The sequence below is a fragment of the Balaenoptera borealis genome (assembly GCF_965194805.1).
Source record: "Balaenoptera borealis genome assembly, chromosome: 9".
NCBI lineage: Eukaryota > Metazoa > Chordata > Mammalia > Artiodactyla > Balaenopteridae > Balaenoptera > Balaenoptera borealis.
The window spans coordinates 32,340,220-32,354,825 of NC_138873.1; the positions used below are offsets into that span (position 1 = coordinate 32,340,220).

Below are 14,606 nucleotides of genomic sequence, written 5' to 3' on the forward strand. Positions count from 1 at the left end.
CCAGTGTTCCCCGATGTTGACATCTTGCAAAAACAGTTGTACAATAGCACAACCAGAATATTGCTGTTGATATAGTCAGACACAGAATATTTCCACCCACAAGAACCCTTCTTGTTTCCCATTTTACAGCAACGTTCAACCCCCTCTTGAGCAACCACTAATCTATTCTGAATTCTATAATTTTTTCATTTCAAGAATGTTATATAAGTGGAATCATTCAGTATTTAACGTCTTGGGACTGGCTTCTGTCACTCAGCATAATTCTCTGGAGAGTCATCCTGATGGCTGTGTTTATGAATAGTCTGTTCCTGTTTATTGCTGAATAAAATTCCATGGTATGGTTGTACCGCAGTTTAACCATTCCCCTGTTGAAGGACATCTAGGGGTTTTCGGTTTATGGTTATTACAAATAAAGTTGCTATGAACATTCATGTCTACATTTTTGTGGGAGCAAAAATTAAAGGGTTTTAATTTTTCTAGAATAAAGGCCCAGGTATACAATTTCTGGATCATATGGTAGTTGCACGTTTAGTTTTTAAGAAACTACCAAAGAGCTTTCCAGAGTGGCGCTAACATTTTACGTTCCCACCAGCAATGTATGTGTGATCCACTTTCTCTACATCTTCATCAGCATTTGGTGTTGTCACTATTTTTTATTTTAGCCATTCTGATAGGTGTATTGTGATAGTTCATTGTAGTTTTAATTTGCATTTTAATGGCATTTTATGTGCTTGCTGCTATCTGTATATCCCATGCACTGAAATGTCTGTCTATATCCCTTGCCCATTTTCTAATGTTATTGTTTGCTTTTTCACTGTTGAGTTTTGAGGGTCCTCTATATATTCTAAACACTAATCCTTTGTTGGAAAAGTGGTTTGCAAAATATTCTCCCAGTCTTTAACTTGACTCTTCATCCTCTTCACGTGGTTTTTAAGAGATCAAAAATGTTTAATTTTGATGGAGTCCAATTTCTCAATTTTCTTTTATATAGCTCTTGCTTTTGGTGGTAAGTTAGGAAGGGATTGGTAGCTTCATTGTTGCTGAGTGGTGGTAAAGGTCCCGAGTCTCCGTTAATCCTGCTCCAGAATCACCCCAGTGGGAGGGGGAAGGGCACCTCCTTACTCCTGGGGGCAGGGGAGGGAGTTGAAAATCCAGGCTTCCCACATGGTCTCCACTGATACTACAGGGACAGATGTCATTACCACCCCATGAGAATGAACCCTGCTTCTCTGACACCACCGCAGCCGGAGGATGGGGCACCTCATTACAGCCTGGCAAGGTGGAAGTGAAGGATCTGCACTTGGCCTTTGCTGGCATGAATCGGGTAGAGCCAGTTTTTCCTATGACGTTTGGCTGGAGGAAAGCAATTTATTGCCTAAAAGCATTCTGTCTTGCCAGGCTTCCCATTTTCTGGTCCTTTGGCTAGAGAGAGCAGGCTTTTCTTGGCACTTTTTTGTCTATACCTGATGGTGTCTGGACTGCCAACTTCTTCAGCTTCAAGTTTGATATATTTGAGGCAAAAAGAAACTCCAGGGAACTCAGTACTCTGTTGTTCCTTGCATGTCGAGGTCCCTGGCCAATCTGCCTTCTTTCCTCCCCCTTTTAGAGTTGTGTTACATTTGATTTCATATATAATATCCAGGGATTTTAGTTGTGCTTAGCAGCAAGAATAGGGAAAATTATGTCAACTCCATCTTCCTGGAAACAGAAATCTGTAACTTCTATTTTAATGTAAGAAAGTTTGAGTCAAAATCATCAGAAATAAAAAAGTTCTGGTAGATGTGAAAAAGAATATATTATAAATATTAGAAATAAAAAGACGGTTATTACCACTTTTAGTTTCTGCTTAGCATGTAGAGAGCTGAAAGAGGCATTGCTCTCACCGTTGTATGTTACAGTAACACCACCAACACCACAGACCTGAGCAAACTTCAAGTTTATGAGTTTTCTTGAACTATCAGGGAGATGAGGTCACAGGGCAACAAAATAGCCCAAAATTTAAAGAGAGAGAGGACCTGCAGGGAGAGATGGATACTTGTTCACTCGTAGCAGAAGTTGAGTTCTGTCAAATGCTTTTTCTGCCATCTGTTGAGATGATCTATGGTATTACTTCTTTAGTCTGTTAATATGGTGAATTATGTTGATTTTTCAAATTTAGAAACCAGTCTTTCATTCCCAGGGTGTGAATGGTTGTGAAGTATTACTCTTGGTTGTGAAGTATAAGCCTTTCAATATACTGCCAGGTTTGATTTGCTAAAATTTTGTTGAGGTCTTTTGTGTCTATGTTAAGGATATTGGTCTCTCGTGTTCTTTACAACATCTTTGTCTGGTTTTGCCATCATGATAATTCTGGCTTCTTAAAATGAGTTGGAAAATGTTCCCTTCTCTACTATTTTCTAGGGGAAATTGTATAGAATCGATATTATTAATTTCTTAAATGTTTGATAAAATTTACCAATAATCTATTAGAAAAGCAAGATCTAGCAAAATGTGTTCAAGGAACATAATTTAAGCAAATATGTAAATAAAATTTGAAAATTAAAGAATAGAAGATGAGATACCAGACAAAAGAAAACTGGAGTGGATACGTTGTTGTCTGATATAGCAGAATTCAAGACAAAAAATATTATGAGGAACAATGTACAGTTTTATACTGCTAAAAATGAAAAAGAATAAGAACAATAGAATAAGGAGGTATGATTATTATGAATACATATGCACATAACAATATAACCAGACACATAGAAAAGTAATAACTGATAGAATAGCAGGGAGAAATAGAGTTATCACCAACTTTAGTTAGAAATTTTTTACATGTTCCCACCCCCCATCAAAGAGATACAAAGATCTGAATATATGAATAATTCAATCCCTAATAAGCTGAAACCAGCTATATAATAGGACACGAGAAATATGCTAAGGTATTACATCCAATAAATAGACAAATAGAATAATAAACTCTGTGAGCACACATAGAAAATTTGTAGAATCTCCCCACGTACTAGGGAACAAAGGAAGCAGCAATAAATTCCAAAATAACAAAGACTATATTCTCTGGCAATAATTTAAGTAAAATTAGAAAATAAGTGAATTGTTCAGAAAACACTCAATTATGGCACTTATAAAGTATACTACTATACAGCTCTTTTGTAAAAGGAATTCATAAAGGCTATTGCAAAATACTTAGAAATGAATGAGGATGAAAACACATTTATCATGAATTGTGTGGCACAGGTGTACCAATATAAGAGAAATTGATTACTTTATGCATGTTTATCAGGAAACAAAAGATATCTTTTAAAATGAGCTAAGCATTCAATTAATGCAATCAGAAGAAGCAGTAGAGCAAAGTCAAAGAAGCAAGAAAGAAGAAGTAAAGATAAGGACAGAAATAAGTGAAATAAAAAATTGTGTAGAATAACAAAAATAGTTTTTTGAAAAGATCGGTTAAATACAGAGACCCAGGCAAGACTTTAAGAAAAAAGAAAGTTGAACAAATTACAGAATAAATAAATTGAGACAACCACAGATAAAAAAAGTTTTTAAATGATTTTTAAGAGTATATAACTGTATGCTAATAAAATTGAAAATCATTGTAAAACATGCACATTTCTGAAGGAAAATAAAATACCAGAAATGAGCACAAAAAGAAATAGAAAACTTGAATAGACAAAAGAGTATTAAAGAAAAATAAACTTTTTTTTTTTTAGTTCATCCTCTAAAGCCACAAGCTAAGACAGTTTTATTTTGGAAGTTCTACCAATTTAAAGGAATATTACCCAGCCATAAAAAGGAATGAAATTGGGTCATTTGTAGAGACGTGGATGGACCTAGAGACTGTCATACAGAATGAAGTAAGTCAGAAAGAGAAAAACAAATATCATACATTAACGCATATATGTGGAATCTGAAAAAATTGGTACAGACAATCTTATTTACAAAGCGCAAATAGAGACACAGACGTAAAGGACAAATGTATGGGAACCAAGAGGGAAGGGCGCGGGGTGGGATGAATTGGGAGATTGGGATTGACATATATACACTACTGATACTATGTATAAAATAGATAACTAATGAGAACCTCCTGTATAGCACAGGGAACTCTACTCAATGCTCTGTGGTGACCTATATGGGAAGGAAATCCAAAAGAGAGGGGATCTGTGTATACGTATAGTTGATTCACTTTGCTTTGCAGTACAAACTAACACAACATTGTAAAGCAACTATACTCCAATAAAAAAATTTTTTTATAATGGTAACATATAAAATTTTATAGAAAATAGAGAAAAGACACTTTCTAGCTCATTTCACGAGCATGATGCAACTTGATTTCAAAACCAGAAAAGGGTCACACAAGAAAAGAAACCAGAGGCTTATTTCACTGATAAACACAGACGCAAAAATTCTAAATAAAATATAAGCTAACCAAAATAAATAGTATATTAAAAAATACCATAGCACAAGCAAAGAGTTTTATCACAGAAATGCAAGAATGGTTAAATATCAGAAAACATATCAATGTAATCTCCACATTTATCGACTAGAGGAAACGATAACTTGTTTTCTTACTGAAAGTGGAAAAGTTATGTGCTCAGGTTCAACATCTAATTATGATTACATCTTATTTTTTTTTTTATTTTATTTATTTATTTATTTTTTTTTTTTTTTAAACATCTTTATTGAAGTATAATTGCCTTACAATGGTGTGTTAGCTTCTGCTTTATAGCAAAGTGAATCAGTTATACATATACAATATGTTCCCATATCTCTTCCCTCTTGCATCTCCCTCCCTCCCACCCTCCCCATCCCACCCCTCTAGGTGGTCACAAAGCACCGAGCTGATCTCCCTGTGCTATGCGGCTGCTTCCCACTAGCTATCTATTTTACATTTGGTAGTGTATATATGTCCATGACACTCTCTCACCCTGTCACATCTCACCCCACCCCCTCCCCATATCCTCAAGTCCATTCTCTAGTAGGTCTGTGTCTTTATTCCCGTCTTGCCACTAGGTTCTTCATGGCCTTTTTTTTTTTTTTTTTTTTTTTTTTCCCTTAGATTCCGTATATATGTGTTAGCATACTGTATTTGTTTTTCTCTTTCTGACTTACTTCACTCTGTATGACAGACTCTAACTCCATCCACCTCATTACAAATACCTCCATTTCATTTCTTTTTATGGCTGAGTAATATTCCATTGTATATATGTGCCACATCTTCTTTATCCATTCATCTGTCGATGGACATTTAGGTTGCTTCCATGTCCTGGCTATTGTAAATAGAGCTGCAATGAACATTTTGGTACATGACTCTTTTTGAACTATGGTTTTCTCAGGGTATATGCCCAGTAGTGGGATTGCTGGATCGTATGGTAGTTCTATTTGTAGTTTTTTAAGGAACCTCCATACTGTTCTCCATAGTGGCTGTATCAATTTACATTCCCACCAACAGTGCAAGAGAGTTCCCTTTCCTCCACACCCTCTCCAGCATTTATTGTTTCTGGATTTTTTGATGATGGCCATTCTGACCGGTGTGAGATGATATCTCATTGTAGTTTTGATTTGCATTTCTCTAATGATTAATGATGTTGAGCATTCTTTCATGTGTCTGTAGGCCATCTGTATATCTTCTTTGGAGAAATGTCTATTTAGGTCTTCTGCCCATTTTTGGATTGGGTTGTTCGTTTTTTTGTTATTGAGCTGCATGAGCTGCTTGTAAATCTTGGAGATTAATCCTTTGTCAGTTGCTTCATTTGCAAATATTTTCTCCCATTCTGAGGGTTGTCTTTTGGTCTTGTTTATGGTTTCCTTTGCTGTGCAAAAGCTTTTAAGTTTCATTAGGTCCCATTTGTTTATTTGTGTTCTTATTTCCATTTCTCTGGGAGCTGGGTCAAAAAGAATCTTGCTGTGATGTATGTCATAGAGTGTTCTGCCTATGTTTTCCTCTAAGAGTTTGATAGTGTCTGGTCTTACACTTAGGTCTTTAATCCATTTGGAGTTTATTTTTGTGCATGGTGTCAGGGAGTGTTCTAATTTCATACTTTTACATGTACCTGTCCAATTTTCCCAGCACCACTTATTGAAGAGGCTGTCTTTTCTCCACTGTATATGCTTGCCTCCTTTATCAAAGATAAGGTGACCATATGTGCGTGGGTTTATCTCTGGGCTTTCTATCCTGTTCCATTGATCTACATTTCTGTTTTTGTGCCAGTACCAAACTGTCTTGATTACTGTAGCTTTGTAATATAGTCTGAAGTCAGGGAGCCTGATTCCCCCAGCTCCATTTTTCGTTCTCAAGATTGCTTTGGCTATTCGGGGTCTTCTGTGTTTCCATACAAATTGTGAAATTTTTTGTTCTAGTTCTGTGAAAAATGTCAGTGGTAGTTTGATAGGGATTGCATTGAATCTGTAGATTGCTTTGGGTAGTAGAGTCATTTTCACAATGTTGATTCTTCCAATCCAGGAACATGGTATATCTTTCCATCTATTTGTATCATCTTTAATTTCTTTCATCAGTGTCTTATAATTTTCTGCATACAGGTCTTTTGTCTCCTTAGGTAGGTTTATTCCTAGATATTTTATTCTTTTTGTTGCAATGGTAAACGGGAGTGTTTTCTTAATTTCACTTTCAGATTTTTCGTCATTAGTGTATAGAAATGCAAGAGATTTCTGTGCATTAATTTTGTATCCTGCTACTTTGCCAAATTCATTGATTAGCTCTAGGAGTTTTCTGGTAGCATCTTTAGGATTCTCTATGTATAGTATCATGTCATCTGCAAACAGTGACAGCTTTACTTCTTCTTTTCCGATTTGGATTCCTTTTATTTCTTTGTCTTCTCTGATTGCTGTGGCTAACACTTCCAAAACTATGTTGAATAATAGTGGTGAGAGTGGGCAACCTTGTCTTGTTCCTGATCTTAGTGGAAATGGTTTCAGTTTTTCACCATTATTACATCTTATTAAACTAAGAATAGAAGCAAATTTCTCCAATTTAGTAAGGATTATGAATCAAATATCTATGGCAAACCTTTATCAAATATCACAGAATCCAAGTCAGTTATCAGCTGTATGACTTAATACTATTTTATATTCCACTAACAAAGAAAATTACACATTGTCTTTGACTGCTTTGTCACCACATGGCACAGGCTAATTGCAATGGAGGTCCCATAAGGCCCACAAAGCCCCAAATATTTACTATTTGGCCCTTTTTAAAAAAAGTTTGATGACTCCTGATCTAGACCATAAAGGAACTTCTACAAATCAACAAAACTAAGTCAAGGGCCTAACTTAGAAAACTGGGCATCTGACATGTCATACAATAGGCAAATTATAGACAGGCAAACTAGACAGCTACAAAGTAATTGTAAAGATGCTCCAACTTATTAGTAATTAGAGAAAATATTTCGAAACCAAAAAAGGAAGTACATTTGTCAGCTTGACAAAATTTAATTTAAAGCCATTATTAAAAACAGAATTTGGGGGGGAATTATTCTATTAATCTGACTCAGATACTAACTAATTTGGCTTATTTTTGCTTTAATATGGGAAGAGAAAAGCAGAAGACAAACTTTGTTGCAATTATTAATTTAAGAATGAAGAAAACGCCATAGCATTCAAATTCTAAGAGCACATTTCCTTATCAGATTAATATAACTGATTAATACATTTGTAAATCTGATTTGTAAATCTGTCGGAACTGATTTTGCAAACCTTAATAGCTAAATGAACCTTGAAACAAGAAAATTCTATTTGAATTCATGTCAACAAGATACCAGATAAATACTTTGGTAAAGAATCAGCTTGCATATATTTTCAGAGATGATAGTCTATTAATTATGGGCTTAATCCACCTGCTAAAACTTGTTATAAGAATGTTCTTACCCACCTCCATCTAGCTCCACCCACCATCACCCACTCCCACCATATTGCTCTACTCCAGCATAGGAAAGGAAGTTGTGATTCAATATGAGTATAATGAAGATGCTATTGCCTTTGTCTATATTCTTACATATGTTAGCTTTGTAAACAATAAGTAAAATTATAGTGCAAGGACAAAACCCTCTACTATTAGATTATTCATTCATTCAGGCATACCACATGCATTTATTTTGTGTCAGGTCCTCAATATATAAAAATAGTCCCTGACCTCAAAGAATATAACCTAATTAACCAGTAATTACCTCACAGCTTGTACTCAGAGAGGCGTATAAATGGAATGTTACTGAAGCATAGAAAAAAGACATCTAGTCCAGCCATGTGTTGAGAAGGGAGAATATCAAGGAAGATTCCTAGAGAAAGTGATGTCTGAGGTAAGACCTGAAACGTGTGGAATTGTTTCTGATACAAGTGTCCAGGAAATAGAGAGGTGAGTCAATGGTGGCAAGAGATAAATAAATACATTCGATTAATGAGTATTCAGCTAAATGTGTATATCACTTATGTTAAGATTTCTACACAACTCAGGCAATAGTTAGTATATATTGTTATCATATAAAAAATGATAGTGTATTCCATATGTCTGGGAGGAGAAATGCCTGCTCTCTCTTCTCTATCACCAGTAGAATGCACCCAATCATCTTAGAAATGGAAATCACTTTAAGGAGGCTCCTTCCAAACTTTCTCAGGTAGCTTAAACCTTTGTCACTCAGGATGCCTTTTCTTATACCAAAGTTCATAAACAAAGGAAAACATGAAGGACTTAAGCAGCACAACAAAATGCCTTAGACCTTTATGATATTTTGAGAGTTAGTTTTAACCTACATGGTACCCTTTGGAGGATTATGAGCTACTTGGGTAGAGGTCGTGTAATGTGAAAAATAACTCTAATTTTGGTTATATGAAGATTAGAACTTCAGGTAGAATTAATGACATTTATTGCATTTGTTGGTTTTCTCTTTGAGATGACTCTTAATAAATACAAAAGTGAGTCATATTGGTGATTATAAATAAAACAGAGAAAAAAGGATGCTTTTGTATTTCTGTTGCTGATGTTAATTCTGCTTCAAATGAGTCTGAAAACTCAGAATATGGACCATTCATCACTTCCTTCCCATTTTTCCTCCATTTCAGTAGATGGTACCTCTTTCCACCTACTTGTTCAATCTAAAAACATGGAAGTGATCCCTGTTTCTTTCCTTTTCCTCCCCTCCTTCCCGTATGCACTCACTCTCCTTCCTCACCGCCACAAACAGCAGTGTACATATTTACACCTACAGCTGTAACTACTTTATCTGCACTATCACCTCTCACATGGACTATTATAATAACTGCCTTCCTGCTTTGTTCTTTCACTTTCCTTTCCTCCCAATCCAGTTTCCATACTGTAGGTTGTATCTTTTAAAAATATAAATTATTCACTCCTTGGCTTAACTCTTTCTGAGGCTTTCTATTGCATTGATAATAAAATCCAGTCATCTTACCTTCATCAAAAGGTCCTAAATAATCTGGTACCTGCTTACTTTTCCAATTACTTTCTCACTTGCCCACTGTAGTCGGTTCATATGCCTGCTTTCAAGTACTTGAAATGGCAAGTCCTTCTAGTCTTAATACATGCAGTTCCCTTTGCCTGGAAAGTTCTCCCATCTCTGCATGGCTGACTTCTTCTAATCCTTTCTCTCTCAGCTTCCATGTCACCTCTCAAGTCCTTGCTGACAACTCTTACCTCCTGGCTCCTATACGCCTCTATTACAAGACCTTTTGTTTCTTTCATAACCTATCATATTTTGTAATTATTCATTTTGTGTTGATATGTTACCTATTCAGCTCTGACTTGGTACTATAAGATCTATTGGGCAGAGACTGTATTTGTTTAATTCATCACTGCATACCATAGCAGCGACTCAGTGCATTCTTGCTGAGTGAGTAAATGGATGAGTCAGTTGATGAATGGGCCTGTGTCCTTTACTTGCTTGGCCTGTACTGATCATAAAAACTATGGAATAAAATGTCTATTAAGTTAATCTATCATTTATACCTGTGTGGGTGAGAGAGCCTGAATAGCAACAAATGTCTTGAATAAAGGGAAGTAGCTCAACAATTTTAGTGCTATTCCCCAGGGGGCTTGGATTTTATTTTTAGCATGGGAATTTTAAGTAAAAAATAAAAGCATGAAGGATAGAACAGAAGAGAAATAAAACACCACGCTCTTCTTTCAATTACATAAACCAAATACTTTAATTTGGTACAAACTAACAGCTGAGATGGAATTGGCAGACATGGTCCAGATAACCTAGATATCAAACGAATTGTCCAGAAATTTTAAAATTCTCACTGGATGGGTGGCATACAGCTTTTAATTTTAGTTGTCATATTTACTGCCTTCCAGCTTGAAAAATAAGTATCTCGAGATGCCTGTCATTTAGGGGATAAAGAAGAGTTGTAACACAAGGGAAACTAAAGATATCGTGTATTTAGAGCTTCTGAAATGAAAACCCTATGTAGCCAAATAAAAATAGTGGACTAAGCTACAAATTTTCAGAAGTTGGCATAACTAAGAATAAAACATCTATGCAGAAGAATTGCCCCTTCTTGAGCAATTGAACTCCTTAAAGACACAAAAGTGATGACCCCAGGAAAAAATGGTCACAATGCTAAAGCTTGGAAATCTAGAAAACTATTTAGACAGAAGACAAACCCATAGTACATAGCACCAAACAGCTTTTAGTGCATCAGGTTTGAACAAAAATTAGTCTTGTTTTGTTTTTAAAGATTTTTTTGATGTGGACCATTTTTTAAAGTCTTTATTGAATTTGTTACAATAGTGCTTCTCTTTTATGTTTTGGTTTTTTGGCCGCGAGTTATGTAGGATCTTAGCTCCCCGACTAGGGATCGAACCCGCACCCCCTGCATTGGAAGGCAAAGTCTTAACCACTGGACCACCAGGGAAGTCCCAAAATTAGTCTAGTTTTGAAGAATTTTTATGTCTAGTTATTTAAAATAGTTGATCTCACCTTGAGGCTTTTCACATTTTCCTGTCTTTGCTGAATTTCACTTTCACATTATAAGATATTTAAGACTTTTCCAAAATAAGGGTTCTAATTAACAATCTAGAAGACAGTGGAGAACCCTGACTAATACAGGCATGAAGGAACTTAAGGTCCACAATAGGCTTAGAGCAAAGAGATTATTTATAGATCCACCTGCTGGTAGGAATAGAACTGGCAGACAGAAGCTAGACAAAGCTGACAGTAGGTGAAGCAGGGGCTCTTCAATAACTGAATGAGATCAGGCCGGGGCTGTCACCTGAAGTCACGCAAACTCAGCTGCATCATCGAGGGCAATTTGGAAAACACAGAGTAGCAGCGTCATCTGGAATACTTGCAGGCTTTTCTGGTGACATACGGGCAGGTAGCATCATTTGGGCTCAGCAAGTACTAGTCTGTCTAGTTTTTCTTGGCTGAAAGAAAGGAAGGAGAAAGAACATTTATTGCATTTACTGTAGGCCATCTATAGGCACTTTGCTTATATTACATCTTATCCCCACTTGACGTCCACATTTACATAACAGGAAATTGTGAAACTGAAGCTCAGAAAAATTGTCACTGTGAAGCTCACAGATTAAGTCAGAGTTAAGAATTAAGCTCAGATCTGTCTTCCTCCAACAATGGTGTTCTTTCTACAACTTTGCAAGGCTAGGAGGTCATCCTTATCAGTACATCAAAAATTGATAAGACCTCTAAGGACAGATTCATACTATTAAAGTTCATGGGAGACTGATTTATTTAAAGAGTTACTGTTGATAACTATACGAGATATAAAACTGACGAGAAAGACTAGAGTGCTTGAATCAAAAATTTAGTGCATTCTCTCCCGAAGTTGAAAGCATTACCTGGGAAGCAAAATTATATTCAAAATATTGCTTGGTCGGTATGAATCAGAAACAAAGGACTGGAATGATCCTTAGTTTGAGGTGCCTCTTTTAAGAGAGATGGAGACTGTCCTCCTCCCTGGGTTAGAACTGGGGTTGCTCTTGGTGGTGTCCCTTGGTCATTGCTTACTGTCCAATGGGCAGTGCTGAGAACAGACTACCACCGCCAATTTTATACCATACACAGTACGTGAAAATGTTTCTCTGTTTCAGAATCTTTTACATTCATTCATTCAATATATATTGTGCATCTCTGATGGCCAGACTATTCTAGGCACTACAAACATAATAGTATACAAATAAAAATAGTTAAAATCCCTGCTTTTGATGGAGGGAGTGTTAAAGTAGTTCTCAGGCAGTTTTTATCTTGTAACATTCACGAGTGTTCCTGTAGCTCCTCTTAACTCATAGGCCACTGAATTCTTTGAAGAGTTACTAAATCTCTGCAGAAGCCCTGTAAGCCAGAAGGCGCAGTAGCATTTATTGTACTCATACACCAAATGTCATCCATTTTGTGTGCTATCTGTTCCTGGGAGATTTCTAGCTTGGTTCTCAACTACCTTTTATGCTTAGACCTTTCTGAGCCACTGACTCCACAGTGGTTAATGTCAATGAAAATGCTTCCATAAATTCATACCAGGTGATCTGGGGATTTCATGTGGCACTATTATCCTTTTCATCACTAAGAGGACTCCGTGACCTTGATTCTGCCTTATTTATTTTTTATTCTAGGATTGTGTTACATAAAATACCAGAAGAAATAAGTGGGCTGATGGCTGAAAATGGAAACTCTTATGATTATACAAGAATTTTGATTCAAATGCCACTTGTAAAAGAATTTATTCTAAGTATGAAAACTGCATTTGTTCTCTGCTCCCTAACGCCTGCCAAAGTAAAATCTATAAAACCAATCTTTAGTATAATAGAAAGTCCTTGCTTCTACTAGTGATTAGGTAGATTTCATACAGTAGATTTAAATCAAACCGTTTCCGCCTTGAAGCATTTTTCATTCAAGGCTGAGTGGCATGCAATTTTTACACATACTAGTCAATGCCTCAGTCTTGTCTTGGGAGAATGGGCTAAATCCTGCCTCTCCCATTAACTACCTATGTGAAAGCGCCATTACTAGAGAGGTAGTAGAGCCCAGGGGTTGAGTGTGCAGCATCTATAGGCAGATTGCAGGCTTTAAACCCCAGCATGGCAGATACTAGCTGAGTGATCACGAGCAAGTTACTTAACCTCTCCACGCCTCAGCTGCCTTATAAAACAAGGTGTCTTCATCCATTCAGGCTGCTATGAAAGGAAACTATAGATTGGGTGGCTTCAATAACAAATTATTTTTTTAATCTCTCACAGTTCTGGAAGCTGAAAAGTCCAAGATCAAGGTGCCAACAGATTCTGTGTTTGGTGAGGGTCCACTTCCTGGCTCATAGACAGCCATCTTCTCACTGTGTCCTCACGTGGTAGAAGGAGAGAGGGCGCTCTCTTGCCATCTCATGTATAAGGGTTAAATCCCACTCATGACCTAATCACCTTACAAAGACCCCACCTCCAAATACTATCCTACTGGGGATATGGTTTCCACATATGAATTGGGGGGGGGGTGGATATTTAGTGTATTACACGAGGATAATAATAGTACATATCTCATGGGGTTGCTGCAAGGGTGAAGGGAGTTATTACACTTCAGATCCTCACAACAGTGCCTGGCAAAGAAGATGCACTCAATAAATGTCAGCTTGCCATGCAGCGGTGCCTGACACACACTCATTGGTTCTCATTCCTCTTCTTTCTAATTTCCCTTTTCCCTAACTCTTGCTTCCCTGTGATTGCACTCCCTAAGAAAACCTTAACGGATACGCCATTGCCTGAGGTTTGCTTCCTGCATGCTGTGCAGGATGACCTCCTCGAGTCCTTAACACTCTGAAAATCACATGTGGTGGTTGCAAAGAGAGTGGACTTGCAGTCAGAGGAAATAGTTTTCTGTCCTGGTTTTAACAATGATATCTGTGTGACCATGGTTTAGCCATTTAACCTCCTCAAACGATGGTTTTCTTTTTAGTGAATGAGGATAAAATGTACTTGATTGTATGAAAAACAACTTTCTTCACCAAATGGTTGCAAGGGTTGACTGGGATGTTTATATGAAAACAGTTCGAAACTGTACAGCTATACAAATCTATACATTGGGGTCAGTGCTTATCCCTCTACCTTACCTTTGTGTACCTAGGGACTTCTGTCTCCTTGACCTACAAGGGGTGAGTACTGGGGAGACCTCTTTGAGCCCCTTATTCCTCCTCCCTATAGGAAGCAGAATGGCCCAAGTTTTCAGTGGGTAGAGCACACGGTTCCTGACTTTCAGTCATCTCCAGGGTATCAGAGGAGGTTCATGCTCATTTATTCCAGCCATCCTCTTAACTTCCTGTTACCCTGTTACCATAAGCATATCTATGCCTCCACATGTATAAGCTTATTATTGGTTACTCCCTCCCTCTTCTGCCAGTGACCAGGTACATGGGGCCACCCTGCTAATCTTGCAGCAGGTTAGAACAGACAAGTGTACTTGGTGTCTGCCCTACAGGTTCAGCTGTCCTCACAGCCAATCTATAAGATGGGGAAGAAGGTCCCATTAATCAAAGCTACATGACCACCATAGTCTACAGAAGTCGTGAAGTCTAGGGATACCCAACCACTAATGGAGCTGAAGGATTGTGAGCTTATTCTGTATTTGATTGGAGTC

General features: G+C 37.1%; 1 protein-coding gene across 16 annotated transcripts in view; it reads left to right on the forward strand.

The window, feature by feature from the left end:
- LOC309635346 (uncharacterized protein) overlaps positions 1–14,606 on the forward strand; it is a 249,456-nt gene that overhangs the window by 143,683 nt on the left and 91,167 nt on the right. The gene's annotated exons all lie outside the window — the stretch shown is intronic.